Raw genomic sequence first — 27,349 nt, forward strand, 5'->3', positions numbered from 1 at the left:
CACTATCAAACCTCCCATCTAAAGGAAAAGTTTTATCCACCATTCTTACTTTAACAATCAAACTATCTTCGAAGTCAAAAATCAAACAATGTTTGTCCTTAAAAAATAAGGAATAGCCTTTAGACATCATTTGAGCCTCACTTAACAAGTTACATACTAAAGAAGGAACATACAACACATCATGTATAAACTTTGTACCTTGTATAGTCTGAAAGGAAACTGAACCATTTCCATGTGCATCAACCATTTCACCATTTTCCATCCTAACTTTAGCTTTGAATGACTTGTCAAGTGTCTGAAACAAGAACTCATTGTGTGACATATGACTCGTACATCCACTATCTATGAACCATGAGGATTTATTGGCTGTGTTTTCTACATGAGAAGCCATAAACAAGATTTCTTCTTCATTTTCGGACTTTTCAACAAATTTTGCCTGTTGCACATGGTTTTGTTGTGGTTGATTCTACCTGGCTGCAAGGTGGAAACTTCCCTCTCTTTGAAGATTCCTTCCTTGGTTTTCCCTTTTCTAATTTATTTCCGTCCATCCTTCTATTGTCCTTCATAGGTTGTTTGCCTTTATGTTGTGCTTGAAATGCCACTTCTGCTACTTTTTCATCTCTTATACTTGATCTTTGTTCTTGGGCTTGCAACTTGCTGATCAGTTCTGCCACAGATAAAGTCTTCAAATCACAAGATTCTTCTATTGCTGAAATCTTGGACTCAAACCTTGCAAGTAAGCTTATCATCATCTTCTCCACCACCCTTAAATCTGGAAAGGTTTCACCAAACAGCCTTACTTTGTTTACAATCTCCACAAGTTTGGCAGAATACTCTTTCACAGTATCTCCTTCTTTCATCCTTAACACCTCAAATTCTCTTTTGAGAGTTAAGAGTTTGACAGTCCTCACTCTGTCACTTCCATCAAACTCCTCTTTTACCTTCTCCCATACTTCTTTAGGTGTTTCACAAGCCATTATTCTTGTGAAAATCATATCTGAAAGTGTTGAATGAAGACATGTGAGAGCCTTGGGTTTCCTTGACTTCGCATCTTCATAAATCTTCATTTGTGCAACTGTTGGATTTGGTCCAAGTGGAAGAGGATCATCTTCACTTTCAATTGTTTCCCATAGACTAAGAGCTTTGAGATAAGCCTTCATCTTTATCACCCATATGTGATAATTTTCTCCTGTAAACATGGAGGGCCTGCACCCAAGAAGCTGTTGGATGCCATGTTGCTGCTGCTCAGCTCTCACCTTAGAATGAGAAAAAACCTTAGCCTTCTTGCCTTCACAGATCTCTCAAGAAGAAAGGCTCTTGATACCACTGTTAGGATTTGAAACTTTTAGAGAAAAAAGAGATAAGGTTCAGCAGAGGAAATTTTCGTTCATATTCAGCTTTTAAAAAACACACACATATATCTACATAAGTTTTTCCAAAGTTAGTAGAGGATCATACATATCCAACCACTATTGACTTTCTTACAAAACATATTCCATAAAACAAGGACTACCTTTCCTTTACATACTTAACATAATATTTAAGAAAATAAAAATTAAACAAAAGACATCTAGAAATATCTCATTTTCTAACATAGATAGCAGTACATGAAAATATACATGAGTAACAGCCCTTAAATTATCTCCTTTAACTACGAAAAAATAAGGTTAACGGAGAAAAAATAATTTGGCCATAAAAATTCCATAGTTGTGTTGTCTTTTTCTAATAATTTACCAGCTTACTAGATACTCCTTCCAAAACTAGCTTATTATCCACAGACTGATATCTTTTTTCTCCGCTTGTAACATTAGTATTAGACAACACCTATTTTTTCTATAACCTTACTATCAGTAACTTCAGCTTGGTATTGCAGACTAGTCTCATCCTGGCAACCAAGAGGAGCTTGTTGGTTCGCCTGTTCAAAGACCACAAACGATAATACTTAACATGAGGATCTAAGTAAAGAAAATCAGCTGAGATGTTATGAGCAAAGGAAATGTACCATAGTAATGAGAGGAGTTGGAGCATCCGTATCATTGCTTTCACATCCTCCGGGTGCACTGAGAAGTAGTAAAACAGTTTAGTTTTTATCAGCTAGGAAAGAAATTGCAGAGTTTGAACACAACAAACAGGACAAGAACACAATCAAATTCTAAGTGTGCATTTGGATCCTAAACGTGTTCACTGTTCCAAAGGACAATCAAGACTGAACAACCTAATATAAGACTACAAACAGCCTCTGCAACCAATATTCTTATACAATAAAACTAGATCAATAAGTAAGATGTTCATTTACTGAACTTCTCAATCCCTTATCCATTATATGTTATCACTCCTTAGTCATCCAATAGTTACAACAGTAATTATTTCTTTTTAGTAGTAGTTATTTTCTTGTAATAGTGCGGTTTTTCATTCCAGTAATGTTAGGTGGGAACTAGCTTGACTAATGATATTTCTCTTGCCACCGATGAAGTTCCAACATACCTTGAATGAAACCCTAGCTTGAATCTTGGAAAAAGGGGCTTGTAGCTTGAATGGGTGAAAACGAACCCATTGATGAAGTTCCAACATACCTTGAATGAAACCCTAGCTTAAATCTTGGAAAAAGGGGATTGAAGCTTGAATCATGTATTCTTGCCTTAAGAGGAAACTTGGGAGAGAAGAAACAATAACTTGGGAGAATGAGAGGGAATCAAGAGGTTAGGATCTTAAGGAATCAGTTATACCCACTTAGAATAGGCCAAAATGACATAGTATAGGGATTAAAACAGTGGGAAAAGACTAAAATAATCTTGACTTATAAATGTCGAACAACTTCTACAGGAGCCCTCCACGGACATTTCAACACTTCACGGTTCGCGAAGGTGTCCATGAATGTAGAGGAGTCTGGGTTCTGAGGGCTAACTTATACAGAAGCCCCTATACGACGTACAACACTCCACAGTCCACACAAGCGTCCGTGAAGGGCAAGATTCCTGAGTCCTAGGGGGTTTTGTCTTTCACAGTCCGTGAATCCATCTGTGAAACTTACCTCCAAAAGTTCCAATTTCTAAGTTCAAGTCCACAGGTCCTTCATGGCTCATGGTTCCTTTCACGATCTGTGAATGGGTCTGTACAAGCCCATTTTTCTGCAACATTTCAGTTCTTCTTGTTTCCAAGGTCATGTCTGGTCTTAGGAACCTTCGGGTGTTTCACAAACTAGGGCTAAAGTTCTTAGATATCAAAACTCCAAAATTCTTTACTATACAGTCATTCAAGTGTGTTCATTGTGCACAACTAATCTATAAGTCTCTTAAAGCGTCTCAACTCAATTAAGAGAATCTCACCCAAAGTCATTCTCAATCACTTGAGTGTCGAATTAATTTGTTCATATTGTCATAATTTTCAAGTTAACTATCTTCTCTCTATCTCAAGTTATTAGATGGTGGTTGGTAGTACCAAATCCATGTTAATGAATAATTTTCCTAGTTTATACCTCTATGGTCAAGCATGTGAGAATACATTAATTATTGCCAATCAACTTTAGAGAAAATGTCATGAATGAAAGGAACTTAGTACACAATAATCACTCTTTTATAAACGGTTGTTTTACTGTAAAGCATTCATTATCATCATCTCTACCCTAAGTTTCATAACTCTAGCTACTCAGCTAGTGTACAATAACAATTATAATAATTAAACTACTGAAAAATATGAATGTAAGAGATAATAAGAAAACCTTTGATTAAAGCACCACTTGCAAGTTAATCTTGTTAGTTCCACAATAATCGTCTAAAACTATGAAGTAAACCCTAGAAACTAAAAACAATAATTTCTAATATTTAATTTCAAGTCCTAATAGCTATTCTAAGAATTTGTTCCTCTTTAAAACCATCATCAATTTATATATATATATATATATATATATATATATATATATATATATATATAGGGATATATATAGGGAATCGAAATCCTAATCCCAGTTGGACTCTGCGTTGACTGGGTCAAACCTAGTCTAAAAGACAAGAGTGTCGCAATGTGAGGGGCATTGAGAGGAGCCCTGCCTCGCAGTGCAAGGCTCATCTCGCACTTGTCCACCTTTTGTGGAGTCTTTGAAGTTTAGTTTCTTGATAAGTGCGGCGCGAGGTTTATCTCATGATCCTTTCTGGAGCAATCTTCCTTCATTTTTGCCTAAATCACTTTGCTTTATGTTTTTTATCCATCACATGGGTCTTTTGTTGCTATCTTTGGCCTGAAATTAAACATAACATATCCATTAGTTCATCACAGCATATCATTAATAAACACAAAAATTTCACAAGATTATACTTAGAACTAGGCTAAAATATGGGTAAAATGTCGTGTTTAAATGAGTAAATACACCCCAAACTAAATCAGCTTTATATAGCTTACTCCTTCATTTGATCCCTTATGACATACCAAAGTTGCCCTCCAAGCTACAATATCTATATTTAGCGAATAGAAATATAAGGGCTATATAACAAGCACGGCCATGCCGAAAATATAGTAATTATCTCAACAAGTTCCAAGCTCATCAAATACTATAAACAAGGTGTATCACCAAACCCTTCTTCCCCATCACCTAAATGATCATATGACCCTAAAATAAGGTGAATATTACTCCATTTACTTATTCCATAATGTACAGACCCTACTATGCTCAAATAGATATACATAACTCATGACTTTTGATCAATATATAAACTTTTCATCACCTCAAACTCACAGAACCATTCACGATCATGAAAGTGGTCGTGAAATGCCATCTATATCTGTGATACTCACCATAAGTTGTGGAGGTTTCCTTATTTAGAATTTCACCTTATCTCTCCCTCAAGCACATCTATCTTCACAGTCGTAGATCAACTTTATGGACTATGAAAGCCATCGTGGTTGAGCTTGTCCTTAGTAATGTCCACTGTTTATGGAGGTGCTTTTATATATATTGGAGATGTACGAAGGTATCTTTATTTCACAGTTGTGAACCACACCATATTGATATGTCAAATACGTAGGCCTTAAATAGTAGTATTAATTCATATGTCAAGGCATGGATCGTATGTACCACATACAGTCGTGAATCACATGCATCTTGGGTTGGCCTCATTTGTTTGACTCCTAAACTTACTCATCTCTTGGGATAACCTTTTTACATTTGTGTTCTTAGCCTTAAAGGCTCAAATTATTATGAATTTTATCGACATCAACTTGGTCGTGCATGTACTATAAGCTACAGGGTGTTACGGTGCCATATGTGGGTGTTGATCATTATGGGACATATAAGTGCGATGAAGAGGTATCTAGACAAAGGAGAAGGTTTTTGATTGCCAAATGCTCACAAAGGGTGAGTGTTGAAGAGGCCAGAAAAGTGTAATATGAGGAAATGACACCCATATACATAAGCTCATGTTTGATATGTTGAGAAAAAGAATGATCATTCTCAAGTACAAATAAAGAGAGGAGGCCAATTTTAGAGACATGAATTTTATGGAGCTATTAATTAAGAAAGAAAATAAGATAAATATGGGGAAAGCAACTGAAGAGAATATTTGCCTTATAGCTTCTTGCTTAAAAGGAATATTATCAACATATGAGTTATTATTAAGGGGAAGATGCACATCAAGAGCTCATGAGAATTGAAGATGTTGCAAGAGTGCAGATGAAGACGTATCAAGTTTTATCAAGCAAAATGTTTCTTTCAATCATTTGCATAACTATAAGACTCTACTGTACCAAATTGCCTTTGTTTCATTCTATCTGTGGGTGAATCAGATACCAATAGTAAGCATCCCCTTGTCCATGGCCATCAACCATCCCTATGTTCTTTCATTTGCTGGCCACGAAACCCATCATGGAAATTTCTCAAACATTCTGCTTTAATATATGAATTGGCTCTGGACATTGAATACTTTGCAAACCGTAGACTGTGATTCTATACATTTGTACTTTCAGGATTAGAAAACATCTTTATTAGCTAATGCTACCTAGAGATAGTTGTACATGAAAATATACATGAGTAACAGCCCTTAAATTCTCTCCTTTAACTACGAAAAAATAAGGTTAACGGAGAAAAAATAATTTGGCCATAAAAATTCCATAGTTGTGTTGTCTTTTTCTAATAATTTACCAGCTTACTAGATACTCCTTCCAAAACTAGCTTATTATCCACAGACTGATATCTTTTTTCTCCGCTTGTAACATTAGTATTAGACAACACCTATTTTTTCTATAACCTTACTATCAGTAACTTCAGCTTGGTATTGCAGACTAGTCTCATCCTGGCAACCAAGAGGAGCTTGTTGGTTCGCCTGTTCAAAGACCACAAACGATAATACTTAACATGAGGATCTAAGTAAAGAAAATCAGCTGAGATGTTATGAGCAAAGGAAATGTACCATAGTAATGAGAGGAGTTGGAGCATCCGTATCATTGCTTTCACATCCTCCGGGTGCACTGAGAAGTAGTAAAACAGTTTAGTTTTTATCAGCTAGGAAAGAAATTGCAGAGTTTGAACACAACAAACAGGACAAGAACACAATCAAATTCTAAGTGTGCATTTGGATCCTAAACGTGTTCACTGTTCCAAAGGACAATCAAGACTGAACAACCTAATATAAGACTACAAACAGCCTCTGCAACCAACATTCCTATACAATAAAAATAGATCAATAAGTAAGATGTTCATTTGCTGAACTTCCTAATCCCCTATCCATTATATGTTATCACTCCTTAGTCATCCAATAGTTAGTAGTAGTTATTTTCCTGTAATAATGCAGTTTTTCATTCCTTCATTCCAGTAATGTTAGGTGGGAACTGGCTTGACTAATGATATTTCTCTTGCCACCTTTTCACTTAGTGGGCCATTTGCCCATTAAAAATATTGAAATATCATTACAATCCCCCACTATTTCAAGATTCTTCAACGAAAAAGTACTAAATCAAAGAGCAAAAAGATTGTTGGATTTGCATGGCCTTAATGCAATAGGTTTTGGTGTCTTTTGAACTATGAACCAAACTTAGACCGATAAAATTTAACTTACAGAATTACGGGTGAAATAATATATTTCTATGAACCAATAATTCTTATTGTAAGTCAGAGATTATATTAATCACATTTAGACCTCCGTAATTTTGTTGTTCAACACGATTTTGTGCCAATAGGCCCTGAGCGTGCCTAGTTATTCATGAGAGCTCTAGAAATTAGGCCAAAATCTCATAGGAGCAGCCTCGCTCCACTTCACATATAGGTGAATTCGTCAAATGTATATTGTTTTGAATACACCATCCTTAAGGACTAAAATTCATTAAAAGTTATAACTCATCCCTCACAATTAGTAACAGTTCAACCACTCTAAATTAGTGTGCATTAATATCGACTTGTTATTAACCATATGAACCTACTTCATGGAACCTCCAATCACAAAGGTTGGGTTACCATATTTATTGACATTCATATTGGCCTTAAATACCATCACTTTTGAGGTTTGAAGAATTAATTTTCTTCCCACAGGTCTAGTTAGTGAATTGGCCGAATTCAGTTGACTTCACATAATCAATGAAAATTATTCCATCTCTCAATAGTTGTTTTATGACATTATGTTTCAATTTCATGTGTGCGCTCCTGTAATTATAAGATTTATTCTTCACAATAGCAATTGTGGCTTGACAATCACAGTGCATAGACACATGATGTAATACATCCTTTATTAAAGGGAAATTCACTCAGAAATTTCTTAGTCACTCGGCCTCGAAACCAGCTAACTCCACAACTACAAACTTTGACTCAATAGTTGAACTAGCAATGATCGTTTGTTTAGCTAATTTCCATGATATTTCACCACCAACTAAGGTGAACACATATTCACTAGTGGATTTTATCTCATCTATATTAGAGATCCTTTTTTTTTTGAGAAAGAATTAGAGATCCAATTTGCATCATAATACCCTTCTAAAGCTGAAGGAAATCCACTATACAGGATACTATAATTCATGGTTCCTCTCAGATACTTCATCAATCTAATTAATGCAGACCAATGCTCCATATTGGATTATGAGGATATCTACTCAATCTACCACAGCATAGGCTATCAGGCCTAGAAAAAATATTAAGTGCATCAAACTCCAAATAATTTGTGCATATTTAGACTGAGCACTGGTCACCATTATTCTTTTTCAATTGAGAGTTAGAATTGTAAGGAGTGGTCACAGGTGTCACCTTAAATATTTAAACTTTTTAAGAAGCCTCTCCACATAACGTTCTTGTGACAACATTATATCAAATCCATTCCTTATAACTTCAACTCTGAATATCATATTTACTTCACCCAAATTTTTCATATCAAAATTAGTAGACAAAAATAGTTTGGTACTTTTCACAATATTTGAACTTGTACCAAATATAAGCATGTCATCAACATATAGGCATATTATCACATAATCAATGTCTACCAATTTAGGAGGATAAACACATTTATCCACTTCAATAGAAGAAAAGTTGTCTTTTAGAAAGACTTGATCAAATTTTCCACATCACTGTTTAGGAGCTTGTTTGAGGCCAGAAAGAGATTTAATTGATTTACTAACTTAAATTTTCTTGTCCAAGAATAATACATCCCTCAGGTTGAACCATATAAATTTCTTCTAAATCACCATTTGAGAAGTTGTTTTTACATCTATTAGATGAATGAAAAGGCTAGTGAATTGATGTTAAGGCAATTAAAATTCGAATAAAAGAGATTCTAGTCATTGATGTAAATGTATCAAAATAATCAATTTTTTGTTTTTGAGAAAATTCTTTTGCTACTTAACAAGCTTTATATGTATCTATAGATCTATCAAGAATAAGTTTCTTTTTTGAAAATTTATTTACAACCAATAGGTTTTGCACCAGGAGGTGAATCTGTCAAAATCCATGTATTAGTTTTCATTATTGAATCAATTTCAATTTCATTGCCTCTTTCCAAAATTTAGCATCAAAGGAAGATATAACTTCAAAATAATTTGATGGTTCATTGTCAACCAGAACAGTTTGAAAATCATTTTCATAAGAAAAACACTCTTTCCTAGACCTTTTACTCCTTCGCTGTTCCTCAATATTAGAAAGACTCGCTATTTATTTCAACAGGTGCATGAGAAATTGTATCACAATGAAAAAATATATTCAAAAAATTCAGCATTCTTTGTCTCAATAATAGTATTGCAATCAAGCGCATCACTCTTTAAGACAAGAAATCTATATGCAGATCTCTATCTTCAGCATAGTTAAAAAGCATGCAATCAACAGTTTTAGAACCTATTTTACTTTTTTTAGGTTTAGGGAAAAGAACTTTAACATGGCACTCCCAGACTTAAAATATTTCAAGTTAGGTTTATAACCTTTCCACAACTCATAAGGAGTTCTGCCAATTCTTTTATGATGAATCCCATCTTAATTAGTTCTAATGCTCCTGATAATTTGTGGGGTAAAGCTATATTCTGCATGTCATTGGTCTCCTAAAGACATAATTATCAAGCTTGAATAGGTTATCAAAGTCATATTACAATTTTCATGTTACGTTCTGCATAATTTGAATGTTATATCTCTCTGATTACTCCCTTCTTCAGTCCTTAAAAAACAGAGAAAACAAAAGGGAAACATACTCTGCATATCCTTGATCCACAATTTCACTCCCTTCAATTTGCTCAGCTTGGAAGACCTCAGAAAGCGCACTGTTTCCATCCAACTCAACAGTCTCCTTGCTTTTTATGTGGTCAAGTTGAGTTTGATAAGCTTCTGGATAAAAATGAAGTTTTAGTCCATCCATATCAAATCTCCATCTCCCTCCACAGTAAATGAGGAGTTTTACATACCTGTTGATTCACTTGATACCTCTGGAGGGATATCCTGGAGGAGTTTCTGACACATTACTGTACCCTGGAAATCAAGGAAAGTGTAATTCAAGAAGTTTAGCCTCTGAGATTCTTTCACCATTGTAAAACCAAATGAAGTGGTCCATGTGTTTAGCACGGTGGGGGCAGCAGGCAAAACTAGCCTCTCAACTCCTAATTCCATTAGTTTCTGGAAAGAATAACAAAATTGCATTAGTTGAAAGGCAAGCAGATCAGATGACAAGCATATTCAATCTATGTCAAAGCATGCTCATCATTATCCCACGTACGTAGCGACAAAGAAAGAAAACCATATATGTGCACCATACAATCACTTATTCTTAACTAGAATTGAAGTCCTTTTGTTTTGATAGGTAACCATAACTTGACATCGATGTAGCATAACTGAGCATTGAAGCCAACCAAAAAAAAAAGCCCTAAGACTGCTGCTTAATATGACATCTAGAGAACCAAAATAACCATGTCCAAAGGTTTTTCTCTTATAAAATGCATGTTTATGCTTCCGATAAGGAGAGCAAGCCAATGTCCCCAAACAGTCAACTCAAATGCATAGCCTCGAAAATGTTAATTATATAACCATGGAATGAAAGAAACACATGACTAAAAAATAAAATTCAAAGATATCTCCTATAAATTATAGCTTTCATGAACATCCCTGCTTAATAAAGTAATTATTGGTGATCTTTTAAAAACAGACATTAGATACATCCTTAGCAACAACTCTTCCTTCCGCTCCCTGAAGAAGGAAAATGAAAGAAAAAGTAGATTTGCATACCTTTTCAAGCTCATTCATTAAGATGCGACACATTCCAAGTCTGCGGTACTGAAATCTTGTTGCCACGAGAGGAACCTCAGCTACCTTTTCTCCATAAATCCTATGAGCATGAAAATTGTTAGCTTACTATCTAAGATTCAGTCACATTATTCAACTAAGTTTTCATACTAAAGAGATTTATACTAAAATGATAGGTTGAGAAAAGTTTACTTCAATGAATAATATACTAATATATAATGGTTGGATACCTCACAGTCGCTACTGTAATCACTTCATCATTTCTTTCCAGAAGCACAGTATAGAAACCCTGAAAATTTAAGCGATTCAGCTCTGACCTGCAATTTCGAATTACAACTCTTTTCAGAGCATAAATAATTAAAACATATAGATACAAGTCTTTGAAAGTAGTGTTTAAGCAACTCGAGAGTTAAAGACTACACTTGCTAAGTAAACCCACAACAATTTGCTGTCAAAACATCTGGTTAGAATCGAATACCATACTCAAACATCAGCTAGGTACTGCAGCTTAGAAACTAATACGTGTTCAAGTTGAGATAAACCATGTCATCTACAGTTTTTTTACACAGAGTACCATGTTATCTATAGTTACAAGTACTAAAGGCACTATCAACTTCTATTTATGGCAAGTCTAAAATCAAGGCTGATTAAGTTCATGAATGGTAGAAGCTCTAATCTAACCTTTGATAAAAGAGTGTCAACAATGAAAGTGTCATATGATATGCATAACTTTGTTTTCCATAAATTATGCAATTCAACAAGAATATTTGCACAAAATTCAACAAAGGTTACTCAAGAATTTATAAAGCTGGATATTACCATCTATTAAAGATAACATCTTCCATAAGATCCCTCCTTGTGTAAGGTTCTTCGACAGGCTCAAAGCACTCATGCATCACATCCAAAGCGACACCAAGTTTACTATAAGTCTCCAAGACGAACTCATCTTTAGCAGCATCCGAATCAAAATCATCAGGTTTTACGTATTTCAATAAAGTCCAAGTGAGGTTATCAATCCCCACCATAACTGGCTTTGCCATGAGTTGGTGGATACCCAAACATATCTGCAACAGATATTAAGTTGACTTAGACAAACTGTTTCTTAAAAGTAAACTTCAATAGACAGAAGAGGAGACTCATTTAACATATCCCTAGGATTGATAACATGGGAATAATCAATAAGAAATTCTTTTAAGATCCGACCGGTCAACTGCATTCTACACTGAAAATAACCTCTCAATGAGACAATTGACAAGAAATGGAAGCTGTGCACTCTACTCAAGATGCAAATGCTTTCTATTCTGTGTTAGGCATGAATCCAAATACCTGCTCACATCTCTTATTGCAAAACCATTTTCCTACAGGATAACAATCCAGCTTTTGAAGACCCTTATCTCTCACGCACCGAGCATGATCTGTACATAATTGATCAACATCAATAATGCCAAACATCCACATAATCCTGTATAAGCTGCTGTAGGAACATAAAAAATGGTCAAAAGGGCTTCTTACACTTGTGCTCACACTGACAACAGATAAGTAGACTGCTGTCTGTAAAGTGGTCTTTGTTTTTATCAAATCTGCTCTCGCCACACATTTCACAACAGCATGATGGGCAAAACCACTCGCCATCGGGAACCTCCTGTTTAAGCAATGGAATGCAGTTGGTATCAAACAGGTGTAGAACCAATATGCAAAATGCTCTCTCTCTCTCTCTCTCTCTCTCTCTCACACTGCCTAACCAATGTAATTGACAATATGAATCACAGGGCATCTGCAACCCATAACACCAACACTATTTTAGTATAAACCAACTCCAACGGCTCCAACCCACTACACTAAAAAGAATATTCACTTTATATTATTCCCTCTCTTCAATATTAAATTATTATTTTTTATTTCATTTATATTTTCAAAAGTTTTATATAATACAAATAATAATAAAATAATCAAAAAGAGATTTGGTGTTGATGAATAGTATAACACCAAATTTGGTGTAACACAATTTACACACTAAAATAGTGCAAGAATTGTTGTTGGGTTGGAGATGGGAGAAGAAAGAAACAAAGGTACGATAAGAGCGACAGAGAGAAAGACACCTTCATTCCAAGGCAACCAGTATGAAAGGAAGATGGGCATTCATCACACAGAAGTAATTCACCACCGTAATGGCACACAGAACACACATTATCATTTGTGCCCAGATGGCTGCGCTTCTTCAACAAAGGTGATCTCTTCCTCGTGTTTCTTACAATACTCTTTTCTTTCATCTGCAGTTGACAATCAAGAAGGGATCGTCCATCTTCCAAAAATATATTTGCTGAAGGTCTGTGATAACTGCTTCCAGCATGCACCTCAAAATTGCTAATTCCATAAACTTTTTGGCAGCACTTGCATTTGATCCCTGCACGAGTGATCCACCCTTCTGCCATTGGATGACCATCTTTTTTCACACGATACTGCACTTTGGCACGGGGCAGAACCACATTATTGTCAATCAACCAAGATAAAACTGTTCGAGGTGTATGATGCAAGGAAGAAGAAACTATTGCCTGCCGAGCTCTTTTACTTGATCGCAACTGACGAGCTGAAGACTGAAATTCTGTACCATCTACTACTGTTCTTGAAGATCTGGATTTTCCTTCTTTCAACATATTCCAGCCACCTGCGTGGTTACTCTTCTTTCTTGTTTTGCTGATTTCACAAACTGTGACTTTATTAAGTTGAGCAGGTTCTTTCGGAAGTGGCAAGACAGAAAATGTCGCTATTGATAATTTCTTACATGAGGTCCTCTGAGGTGCCAAATTCCCCTGAAATTCCAGAACATTTGACCGGGAAAATAATTCAGGCATCTGTCCCTCAGCTTTCCACTGCTGCATACACCATATGCATGCCGTTCAAAGAGAGATGAATTTTTTCCTCCCATGAGGAGGACAATACCGCAGTTCTCTCCTGTCCCCTTTCTGACAATAAGAAAATTTCCATCCTATTGCAGCGAGGTGTTTCTTAGCTTTCGTGATCATAGACTTCTTTTCCCCACTGTTCAACTTCTTATAGGCAGGATTGTCTGTTGATCCCAGTAAACAATAGTCAATTACAGCTTCAGGGCAGATTTCAGGAGGAACGATTGGTTCTTGAGAAGTATATTGCAGCTCAGACACCTCACTGCATGTCTGTGCTTTTGCCAGGCAAGTAGAAAGGTTGAGATCATCAGATGAACCATCATATGATGTTTTTTGGCCTTCTACCCAAGTTTCTGACTTTTCCAACATCTTACAAACTTTACGAAGTGATTGAAATATCTTCCCATCAGGAGCCACATACCGTGTCCTAATGATGTTGTAATCCTTTGCTTGCTCAATTTTCCATCCTAAGTAAGACAAATGTTCCTTAAGTTCTTGCAAGGACTCTAAGGACCTATGGTTCGACATATAATTATCATTGCACTCGGAAACTGCATCAGGACAGAGCTCAGTTTCATGGGAGATGGTCTTCCATTCAAGTCGCTTCCTCTTTCTAGAATGTTTCTTATTGGAAGACTGAAAGTTCAGTCTCTCACTCTTAGTAATTGACAAAGTACCGGAAATTTCATTTTTAGGGGGATGTAAAACTGACAAAGCATTAGGTGATATAGCTGGTTGTTGTTCTTGGCTTGACAGAACTGAGTTAAACATAACACTACCACTCATTGGAACATCCTCTGAGATTGGTGCAAAACCCTCCGAAACAAGTTGTTTTTCTACAGGCTGAAGACATGATACATACGGATCCACACACAGCATCTCCCCACTAACCGAATTGCATGTGGCTTCAATAAAAGGTACCATGGCTGAGTTATCAAAATATGTTTCAACCTTGAGTATAGCTTGATGAAAATTCTATCAATTGCCTCCTCTACAAATTCTATCAATCCTAAAAGCCACTAAACCAGTGCTTCAGCTTTCTTATCATGTTCTTGAAGTTTCCTGAAGAAAAAATTCAAGAATTTAGCTTTCATGAAGTAACTGAATTTTTTTATGGTAAAATTCTTCATTCAATTAAAAATTCATGTTCCTTCAAGATTAAATTCAACCAATTCACTGATTACAGTGGCATAAGAATGAATTCATTCAATTAAAAATTCATGTTCCCTTCAAGATTTAATTCAGCCAATTCTCTGATTACATTGGCGTAAGAATGAATTCATTCAATTAAAAATGTATGTTCCCTTCAAGATTAAATTCAACCTATTCACTGATTACATTGGCATAAGGATGAATTCATTCAATTAAAAACTCACGTTCCCTTCAAGATTTAATTCAACCTATTCACTGATTACATTGGCATAAGGATGAATTCATTCAATTAAAAATTCATGTTCCCTTCAAGATTTAATTCAACCAATTCACTGATTACATTGGCATAAGGATGAATTCATTCAATTAAAAATTTATGCTCCCTTCAAGATTAAATTCAACCAGTTCACTGACAATGGCGGCTCAACCCAAGGCCACCCAAAAAAAAACCAAATTCAGTTCGCTCTAATACGAAAACATACCGAAGATGCACAAAAAAAAAAGAAACAAATTCGACCAAGAGGCAAGATTAAACGAAGAACCAAAAGCACTGAGCAGACAGAAGAAGAAGATTACATACCTATAAAAGAGAACCAATGAAGGCGATGTAAAATATTATTTAATTGTGAGAAGTACCGTATTAACAAAAGATACCCTTTATTATTGTATTGTATTTGTATTTTTATTGTTAAGCTACTCAGCTAGAGCAGTCAAATTGGATTGGCCCATTATTTAATTTGGGTTAATTTATACGGGCTTTGAAATTTGACGAATTAGGTCGGGTTGATTTTTTGGCCTAAAAAGTTGTCAGTTCAACTCACAAGTAGGTGGACTGTGGACTATGTCGGTCTAGCCTATTTTTAAAAAAAATATTTCTTTATATTTTTTAATTTAAGTTATTTTTAAAATATTATCATAAATATCAATAAGATAATATTATATGGTGTTAGTATTACTATTGTTAATCATATCCATAAATAAAATTATCTTTATAATATTTATTAAGTTTGATTTCAAGTAAAAGTATAAATAGTTAAATAGAAATACTAACATAATTGGTTTTCGATGATCACAATAAAACACAAAAAAATGACAATATTTCATCCATAAAATGGTGAATAAATAGGCTAGGAGTACGGCCTACGTAGTAATTTCCTAGGAATGTTAGGAAATTTTTTATTTTATGTATTACATATTTTATAAACATAAGTTGTATTTAAATTTTTATATTTGAAACTTTAAATAGATTTTGAGTTTGGACTCTTGTTATTTTTAATACTCTATTTTATTTTTATTTTTTTAATTAATTTTTATTTAGCCCATGGGTCTACCCTACCCATATTTCTCAAGACCCACAAATCAGCAAGTTTATTCAGGTTAGGCTATAAAAAAATTTTCGTAAATGGGCTCCAAAAATCTTATTTCAACCCTATTAAATCACAGTTTAGGCTTAGCCATATTGACAACTCTAGTTATAGCATATTTGGCATTGTTGTTGGAAGACCAAAAACACTTATTTTGAGTAATATGGTGTTTGGCTAATCACTGAAAATGTTTTTAAATAGAAGTAGAAGCATTTTTTTTGGTTGTTGAAGAGAAGCTAAAAAATTTTGTTTCTAAAAAGAAATAAGGAGCAAAACCAAAAAGTTATTTATTTCAAGACCAAAATATCTCTGTTATAGCCTATATATACATATTTAATAATATATCTCTTATATATATATATTTATTAACGAGTTTTTTGTATGTAGTGATTTAATTTGTGAAATGATTTTTAAACTTATTTTGCTTGATATTTTAAATTATATAATCATCATGTTAATATTTTATTAATATTTAATTTATTTTTTATTCATCTATGTATAATATTGATCAAAATTTTGAACATGTATATTCTAATTTAAAAAATAAAAATTTAATTATAAATTTTATAATAGATATTTTAAATAATCTTTAATATTAGAATTGAATTGATACGTGTCTTTTTTAGTAATTTGATTCTCAAAAGTATTTTATTTTTAAAAAAAAAATAGTCAACCACAATCCACTTATCAAAGACACTTTCCAAATGAATTAACCAAACACAGATTGCTTTTTTTCAAAACCATTTTTCCGAAAAAGCTATTTTTTTTTAAAAAAAAAGACTTCTGAAAATAAGCAGTTTTTAGCAGCAATGTCAAATAGGCTCTTAGTCTAAATACAGTGTTTGTTTTGATTGTTACTTAAATTCTATTGTATCGTACTCCCTCTATTTCAAATAAATGAATTGTTGAGACATTTTCCATATTCCAAATTAACTTAATTGTTCAATCTTCAAGACTACTTTTAGAATATTCTTTCATTTTTATCTTTCATTTGGATTTTCTATGTGATAAGTTCAAGAAACTTTAATTGCTTGAATTATTCTAAAGATTAATTTGACAATAATTAATAAGGGCAAAAATGAAAAGTAATGTCTAATTTATTGTCACGACCCAGGGGTATCCCCTAGATGTAACACGGCGTACTCGACCCCAAAGGGGTCTCACACAAGCCCTTAGCATAATCATAAACATAAGTAATAGAAATGATGCAGAATTAAAACGTTTTTACAATCAAAATCTTTTCATAAAATTGAAATAGAAGTCTAGACATCATCTTCATAAACCATCTAATACAATCGAGAATCAATAGGGTCATAGCCCTTTATAATAAAGTCTCAAAGTAGAACATACGAAAGGAAACTAGGAAGAATAGCTCTTGTCCTCGAACCATGAGGACTCACCAAGGCAAGGAGAGAATCAATCCAAGCCTTCAATCAAAGAGAAGCAACCTCAACAACCGGGACCTACATTTATAGAAAAATGTAGAAAATATGGGTTAGCACAAAAATGTACTAAGTATGGAAGCCATGCATAAAAATCCTTAAAACATGCTTAAAAGGGACATTTAGTTCAAATCATGCATTTGTCAAGTTTAAAAGCCATCATGAACATTTGTGAAGAAACATAAGTCATACCATATCATAAGCAACCCAAGGCTATACTTGTGCAATGCATAGGTAAGATCCCATAATCCTACCTAATACTAAGTACCACCTTTAGGTCACCAACATCATACATCTCATACCTTGACCTCATCATTATTCAACATTCATAGACAAGGAAATATTCATATTCATAACTTGTAGCAAGTAAAGTCATTCTTAACAACAATACATATCATACATGCATAATTCATAAGTTTTCATAGCATAAGAGAACATTACCACAACCACTCTTAAAGCCTACTTGTGCAATGCACAAATGGTGTCGCATACCCCCACTCATACCTAGTAGTACCTCTTAAGAAGTCATAGTTATTGTTCATGTTCTTGTCATAACTCATATTTTTATCATATAGGGAAATATAGTCTTAACCGACATAGACCATGTGAGATACATGGAATCTGGTGTCTTACCCCCCACACCGAAAATAGGTGTCCTACTTGCCTAAGGTAGAACTCATATATTAGTTTTTAGGTGGATCTACTAGCTAAAGACCTATGTGGGCACATAGTTATGGGATAAGGAGATTGCTACTAGAAACCCGGACTTTCTAACGTAAAAGGTTTCCATCTCATGAGATAACTTACTTTGGGAAGCTGGACTTTCTAACGTAAAAGCTTCCATCTCATATTCATATCCACTAGGTGCTAAGCATAATTCCCTTTAAAATTCATATTAAGTCTTTACTTAAGTTCACGTTCATGAAAGAGTGCACTAGGCAATCAAACCAACATAGCATCATAATAGCTCATAGATCCATTAGGTGAGAATGTCCTTTCAACCTTAGAATCATCAATATGTGAGTAAACCTTTCATATCATATTCATAGTGTTCATGAGAACAACCTTTCAATCAACACCACAACATTATCATATTCATAGACATTTTATGCATAGTCATGTGTAAGGGTATGGGGAGAATGATCTTGCAACAATACCACACTTACACAATAGTCATAGGATCTTCACCATCTAAGTGAATCATAAACTCATACACAATTCTCATCAACATGTACAAACCCACATAATTTGCCCTTCAAGACCATGAATCAAACTCAACCCAAACATCTAGAATTTCTACATTAGATAGGGGAATATAATGATTCAATAACTCATTCAACATAAACATAATCAATTAACATGCTTTTATAATCAATCAACAGACATCATGAATTCACAATTTAGTAATATGGGGGATTCATGGGTTCTTGGGGGGATTTTTATCATAAATCAACAATTAATCATCAATTCAACCATAATCAACCATAAATCAATAATTGAAAACATTTTGAAAGAGAACCCATGACTTAGATTGAAACCCTAGGTTTTGGGGAAATTGGAAGCTTTGAAATCAAGTTTTGAAGGGACTCTATGGGTGGAAACTACCCATAGATGAAAAGCCACCATACCTTGCTTAAGAATTTCCAAGAAATTTGAGGTAGAAACCTTGAATCCTCCAAACCCTAGCTTCAATTCCACCTTTCTTATTCTTTGAGTTTTAGAGAGAGAAATATTGTGAGGAAGATGAAGTTTTGGTTTGATTTGGGTGTTTGAGTGTAATGACTTGTTTTGGGTGTATTTGGACTTAAAACAACTTATATAGTACCCCTAAAAATACCCAAAACGACCCCACTTTAATTGGACTTCAAAAGGAAATTACTTATTTGACCCTTACTAAGTGACCACACCCAGACACCACGAGGGACCTTTACGAGTCGTGGTGAGGACCACGATCCGTGGTCCCCCTCGTGAAGGTTGGGCAGTAGCTAGGAAAAGGGTGCATGAGTCTAACTTGCCCAAGGCATTCCCACGAGGGGCTTCACGAGCCATGGTCCTTCTCTTGGTCCTTAAGGCAATAGCTAGGCTACTTTGTGCCACAAGCCACCTTGTCTAAGTCATCTTCACGAAGGGCTCGACAAGCCATCGTCAAGACCACAATTCGTGGTCCATTTCGTGAAGTTGAGGCAATAGCTAGGTTATTGGGTGGCCATTCTACCATGGACAAGGCAAGTCCACGAGCCACCTTCAAGAGCTATGGTGAGGACCACGATCTGTTGTCCCACTGGTGAAGGGTGAGGCAGTATGCTCCAAGCTAGGGGCAGCCTTGGCCTTTGGCTTTGGCTTGGCCCCTTTGCCTTGGAACTTTCCTCTTGACCTCGACTCTTATACTTCTTATGTCACCCCTAGATGTCTATTAATATACGGGGAGTCATTTTATGATTTTTACTCGGGATGTTACATTTATTGTCCTGGTCTTCTTTTCTTTAAGGGTGTGAAACACCCCAACAATTCAACTATTGTGAAATAAAGGGAGTATCGTTTAAATTCATCGTTAGGTAACAATGAAAAGACTCATTTTGTCTAACGATCGATTTGGTGAGATCGCATCGTTACCTTAATATTTTTTTCTCATTTTATCTTTACTTATTATTTAGTAATTCTATTTTTTTATTTACCGTACTTTCTCATTGTAGTTCTATCCTGTATCCTATAATTACTTGTAGGTTTATCATTCAAATTATAAATATGTGACATTATGTAATGAACATTATAATACGATACAATATAATACAATACGATATATTATGAAACAATACATAATAACCATGCAAAAAAAGTGAAACCAGAAACAAAATGTTGCAAGCCTCCCTGGCTTGGAAAGCATCCAAGAAACCCTAAACCATTTGGGCGAGGATAATGTATTTTAAATACTTCCACAACAAGATCCCAGCTACAAAAACCAAAAAGTAGTTTAAAGGACATGGAAACTGTGTAATGCGAGGTTGGAATGCTTGCAAAAAAGGGTCTAAACGGATAGCCAACAATGTCAGAACAATAAGGTTCTTTGAAGATATCTAAATCCCAAACCTAAATCCAATAAGAAACCTCATTCATGGTCCCCCTAAACAAAACGAGGATAAGGTAATACTGAATCAATGATGTGAGAGAGAGAATGAAAAATAGGGGTGCTATCTTTCAACCTGCCAGGCATCACTAACATCATCCAAGATAATCACTTCACCCCCCTGAATGGGAAATAAGATGATCTTACTTGGGGCCTTATCAAAGATGACCTTTTTTTCTATAAAAAGTACCTACTACGTACTTGACAAGAAGCATAAGGAGCTTGGGAAAATCAATCAAAAAGAGTTTGGATGGATTTGAAAACAAGAAATCCCCAATAAAATCAAAACTTTCATGTGGATCCTCCAGCATAAAAGATTACCCACCAATGGCTACCTCCACAACATAGGTATCAACATCAACCCATAATATCATTATTATGGGAATCAAAGTGAAGACATATCTCACATCCTCTTCCACTGCCCCAAAGCAAGGAACTCTCCCTCTAGAACAACCCAGGATGGAGATAGATCTTTCAAACATGAATGCAACTAACATAAAATAGGCCGAAAAATTCCTTAAGGATAAGCATTTCAACAGGTAAATACCAGGAAAATTAGTAATCCTCTTAAGCTTATGGCATATGTGGCTAGGAAGGAAAGATAATGTATTTAATGAGAATAAATACATGATCAAAACAAACCTTGTGATCGCTAGTGCTACTGAGTACCACCTTCTTATCAACATAATAATGACAAAAATCAAGAAAAACACATTCAAGTCAAATGGGACACCCCACCATAGGGCACATACCAACTCCACATAAATGGCTCAATATGAACCTCTCCAGGGCCTAGGGGCATTGGGGGGAGTAATCATAAATCACAATGGAGAGTGGATATGGGCTTCACTAAAAGGCTACCCCACACAGATGCAACTACTGTCGGAATTATAACAATCCTCCATGGACTTTGAGTAGCAGTTCAAATGATTTTAAAAGGTCACCTTGTTTTACTCGAAAAAGGTAAATAAAAGAAGAATGACTAAGTTTTAAAAAATCAATTAAACCTATGATTTAAGAGAAATCGAATTTTCAAAAGAACAGAGTCGCCACTTAATTTTTAGTAAAAATCAAGAAAAAGCTTATAAAATTTCAAAAGATTTAAACAGATAAAATCAATTAAAAATAAAAGGGTTTGAGTTCAAATGTACATTCCGAGAAGGTGTTAGGCCCTCGAAATGTCCACTAACTTGCGGTTGACCGGCGATTTGACTAAATTGACTTTGACTAATTTTGAGAAAATGATTTGACATAAAAAAATAATTTGCAATATTTGATTAACTTTCAGAAGATAGTTAAAAAGAACAATTTTTAATATTTTTTTTTAAAGAAAATTGAACCTTGATTGAAATATTCAAATTAATTTGCAAGCGATTAGAATTTCGGCAAATCTAGGTTAATTAGAATTTTATTTTGAATCTCTTAAAAAATAATAATTTAGACCCATTTAGTCAATTAAAGCATGGAATTATTTTTAATTAATCGAAGATTAAGTAAAAATTTTCAATAAAAGTACAAGAGTTGATAAAAATGAAATTTTATTAAAGTATACTAACATAAAGAATATGATTCATCTTTTGGGGATTTAATTAAGTTAATTAACAAATTTAATAGTTAGAAACAACAAATAATCACAATTACCTTGACTATCTCAGCATATTTTGATCCAATGAGCAACTTTATCCTGTCATAATACTCTGGCTTTTGAATACGTATGAACACTTCAACGATCTCCTTCTCAGACATAGTGGGTCGAACTCAGGCGGCCTCTTTCCTCCACCTATACGCATTTCATGATAGCTTTCAATGGATATCTGCTTAATTCTCTCCAAAGAATAGCGATCCGGAACGATCTCCACATTATAGGCGAACCGTTCGACAAAATCCTTAGCTAGTGCATTCCAACTAGACCATTGCTTTATCTCATGAGAGGTAAACCATTCCAATGCTTCCCCACTTAAACTTTGACTAACGAGCCGCATTAACAAAGCTTCATTCCTGCCAACTCCTATGAGTTAGTCACAGTAGGCTCTCAGGTGCGCCAATGGATTCCCTGTTCCTTCGAAAGTGTCAAATTTTGGCACTTTAAATCCTTCTAGGAGGTCCAGATTCGGATGGATGCACAAATCCTTATAACTCAACCCATCGACTTCAAGAATATAGTGCATCTCCTTCATGGCTTTCCTGATCTCTTATTTCATATTCAGCTTGGTTGCATCTTCCTTTGACCTCCAATCTCTCTCATGTTCCTCATAGTGATCAAGCTCGGAACAGTTCACATAGGGCTCATTTGGGATTGGAATTTGGAAAGTAGTCTTTTGAGGTAATTGCAGAACAATTGAGGGACTCTGGGTATTTTGGGGGAAATTTTGGGGGTTGGTATGCTGATTTTGGTGATAGGGAAGGTTTGGGGATTGTTAACATTTTGATTTTGAGGGGGAGGGCAAGCTTGCGGGTTGGCATTTTGATGAGGAGGGAAGGTTTGGGGGTCGATAGCTTGAGGAAGAGATGGCGTTTGGTAACAAATGGAGGCATGATGGAGATTTGGAACGGTTAGGTCGATGATTAGGGAATTTTGAGTGGGTTAGAGGGTGGATTCTTAACTTGTTCCGCTCTTGGAGGAGGAGAATGGAGTGGAGGTCTTTCATCTCCTGGAGGGTTAACCGAAAAAATTAGATTCGATAGATCTTGTCTTCTTTGCATTTCAACCCTCATTTCGGCAATCTGTTGTATCAATTGCATAATTAACTCATTTTGATCAGCGACAGTGGGCTGAGCCACAACTGCATCAGTTAGGCCAATTTTTTCATTGTTATCACCCATTACTGTTTCCTTTTTGTGAATTTTGATCGGGGAAGGAATCTTTGGGAGCCCTAGATCTTGTAAAATAAGGGTGTTTAGCCAGCTTATCAACACAGATAAGTTCTAAACACCTGGTAGAAGAAAAATAACGCAAAAGGTAAATGTGTTAGTGCTTGAAGGTGATAAATAGTGAAAGATATCACTCATTGGTGCAAACACACAAGAGTTGTTTCATTTGAAGATAGACGAGCCCATGTATATAGAAAAATACATATATAGACAAGAATTTGTCTATTTGACTTTGGGATTAGTGAATCAAAGAAGTCGACTTTTGTGGAGCTAAGGTCCTTTTGATGTATCTGATTTTTGAAGTTTCGATCTCCTTAAGAGAGAGTTGGAAAAGTATAATTTCCCAAAGGTGGGGACCGAGCCTTGAAAGGCTGCCTACGTATCTCACGGGGGAGAATTCAGGTCCTATGTAGTTCGACCATCTTGAATCTCCTTCGATTTGAGATAAGGGGTTAACTCTTTTTTTTTGTGAATTTTGAAAAATGAAGTTCGAAATTTTTGTGAAACTAAAGACTCGAAGAGTATTTGGACGTACTTTTGATAGTGACTTGATATTTGTTCTTAAAGGATTCTAAAAAATAATTTGAAGAGGAGTGAGCTAGAATATCTTCAAATAAAGCGACATGTTCACACAAACAGTTATAACACATAAGCAAATATTGCGCGTTCTAAACAAATATGTGACCCTTTTGTGCCAATGATAGGCCTAGCGATTCGAAGGATGTATAACGTCATTTGAAGCATTGCATTGCCTCGAAACACAAATTTATACAAATTTTACGAATAAAACTGAAAGGGGATACACAATAGGGAAAAGGGATACAAATGATCAATCTCACGCAGGGGTACAATCCTAAACTATGCTTCCATGGACGGTCCCTCTTTTTTATTTCTTGTCGTCTCCAAATGTCCATGTTTTTGGATGAAATGGTAACTTGATCCTTCTTCGACTCAAACAAACTATTAACTCCCAACCTCAAAAGACAATGTTTTGTCAAATGACGTTTACATCCTTCAAATTTAAACACATAAGCATGGTTGTCTTTTATTGACCAACGGGTCAAATCGACACAAGGTAGTCTTCTAATGGGCCCAACACGCCTTGGGTGTTAGGTCGACTTAGTTCAAAATGCGCTAAAAATCGAGATTTGGTTTCGCTCTACGCTAGTTGACTAAAAGTGGTTTTTGAAAGACCGGGAACCTAAGTGGACAACTTATGCTGAAATTCATGACAACCATTGGACGCATGATGAACCAATAAATTACCGATCATTCCGAAAAAGGGTTAAGTATAAAAAAGTCCAGTTGCTGTTCCGCAAAACCATCTTTTAATATACTATACATATAAGAGAAGATGTCATGAAATGCAATGACAGTTATAGCAGTTTAAACACATTAAGCGTAGATAAACAAATCAACAATTAATAACAATCAGTCAAATAAGTCAAATCTTATGGTTAAAACTTAATTAAGTCCCCAGCAGAGTCGTCATTTCTGTTTTACTCAAAAAAGGTAAATAAAAGAAAAATGACTAAGTTTTGAAAAATCGATTAAACTTATGACTTAAGAGAAATCGAATTTCCAAAGGAATAGAGTCGTCACTTAATTTTTAGTAAAAGTCAAGAAAAAACTTATAAAATTTCAAAAGATTAAACATATAAAATCAATTGAAAATAAAAGGGTTTGAGTTCAAATGTACATTCCGAGAAGGTGTTAGGCCCTCGAAAGTCCGCTAACTTGCAGTTGACCGGCGATTTGACTAAATTGACTTTGACTAATTTTGAGAAAATGATTTGACATAAAAAAATAATTTGCAATATTTGATTAACTTTGAGAAGATAGTTAAAAAGAACAATTTTTAATTTTATTTTTTTTAAAAGAAAATTGAACCTTGATTGAAATATTCGAATTAATTTGCAAGCGATTAAAATTTCGGCAAATCTAGGTTAATTAGAATTTTATTTTGAATCTCTTAAAAAATAATAATTTAGACCCATTTAGTCAATTAAAGCATGGAAATTATTTTAAATTAATCGAAGATTAAGTAAAAATTTTCAATAAAAGTACAAGAGTTGATAAAAATGAAATTTTATTAAAGTATACTAACAGAAAGAATATGATTCATCTTTTGGGGATTTAATTAAGTTAATTAACGAATTTAAAAGTTAGAGTTAAACAACAAACAACAAATAATCATAATTATATAATTAAAGAGTAAGGGAGAAATTGAATTTGGGCCTCCTTTTGGGCCAATTTCGCTGGAAGAACCATGTATACAACTAGTGTATAACTTTGCATACGGATTGTATTTTGACCCATTTTCTTGTATATTGGATTGTATACCAAGTGTGTACAATCCTCTTTTCTACTTTTCAGGACCTGTACGTCAACTCTAATAGTTGGCTGACTCAAAGAAGGTGGAATTTGAGCCTTTTATGGCTCTCGAAATGCAAGTACAGGAGATGAAGTCCATAAGGACTTGGACAGATTTTACATGTGAACAAAACTGACAAAGTATTAGTGCCGACAATGATAAAATCAATGATGTGCCTAATGGCAACTTATTACAGCAAACTCACAAACTGGAAAAGAATGCAAGTTCACAAAATAGCCCTAAATCATATTGCTGATTAAATGTTGATCAATCAAGCTACTACTTTCAAACAGAAAGCCAAAATCTTATACAGTAAGAAAATGAAATGGGGCCCGCTTAATATATTATATGATGAAGATGGACGGTTAACATTACAAACCATAAAAATTCAACAATTCAACAATTCCCAGGTACTAAGACAAGAATGAATAAGAAAAGTCTTTTCAAAGTGAACATGAAATGGAATCTCAGGAAATGGAAGCATGCTGGAAAATTTATAACCCACATGATATAATATATCAACAAAAAAATGGGTGAGTTTAAAAATTACAAGGGACAAATCAACAAAAATGCAAACCTAGACATAACATGCTCAATCATTGTCCAAACTAGGATCTTCAACTAAAATTGGCTTATCTCTACTAGTAGCAGCAAGACAAGTGATTTAAATATGAAACGGGGAAAAACAAGTTGAATCGACCTAAACGGAGAGGCGAAGGACACTTGACTCTATCTTAAGCTAAAAATAAATACGGACAGCCCCCAAAGACAACATTCTGCTGCTACCTCAACTAATTTATCCTTTAAAATATCTAAAGATCAATAACAAGTAACAACTCACAACAAATAGAAGAGGAACTGTCACTTAGATAGAATAAAGCGGGTTAATACAAAATCGATAACAAGTTCAACTCAGCAAATATAGTAATGATAACGAAATAAACCTCTAGAGTCTTTCAACACAAAGATTTAACTCCAACATCAAACCCAAATAAAGATGAAAAACTTATCATAAGCTACTAAACTTGCACTTGAACATATCAAATGTCCCCTAAACCAGACTCAACAAATGTATAAAGAAACTATTTAAACAAAACTTGAGCAGTAATAAAGTGATCTATGCATAGACAATACATCTTTCTACTAAATTATATTAGTCAAATTGAGACTCTAATGGTTACCTGTAGACATGACAAAACAATGAAGACTCTAATGTTACAAAGAAAAGAACAAGGCACATAACCATTTGCGTAAGCCAACACTAACAATCGAACAGACCCTGACCTTAACTAAGCCTAAGAAGATGCAAAGAAATTAACCCAGACAACATCAAAGGATTCAAACAATAAGTAATCTTAGACTAAACATGGGAAGATTTGATCAAAACAAAGCTTAAACTAAATCAATAACACATTCTATCAGCAAGAGGAGTAAC

General features: G+C 34.7%; 1 pseudogene; it reads right to left on the reverse strand.

Moving 5' to 3' along the window:
- Positions 1 to 6,164: 6,164 nt before the first annotated feature.
- LOC125832114 (uncharacterized) lies at positions 6,165 to 14,551 on the reverse strand (annotated as a pseudogene).
- Between the last annotated feature and the right edge of the window lie 12,798 nt (positions 14,552 to 27,349).

The sequence above is a fragment of the Solanum verrucosum genome, unplaced genomic scaffold (genome assembly GCF_900185275.1).
Source record: "Solanum verrucosum unplaced genomic scaffold, falcon-dt-bn FXZP01000102.1, whole genome shotgun sequence".
NCBI lineage: Eukaryota > Viridiplantae > Streptophyta > Magnoliopsida > Solanales > Solanaceae > Solanum > Solanum verrucosum.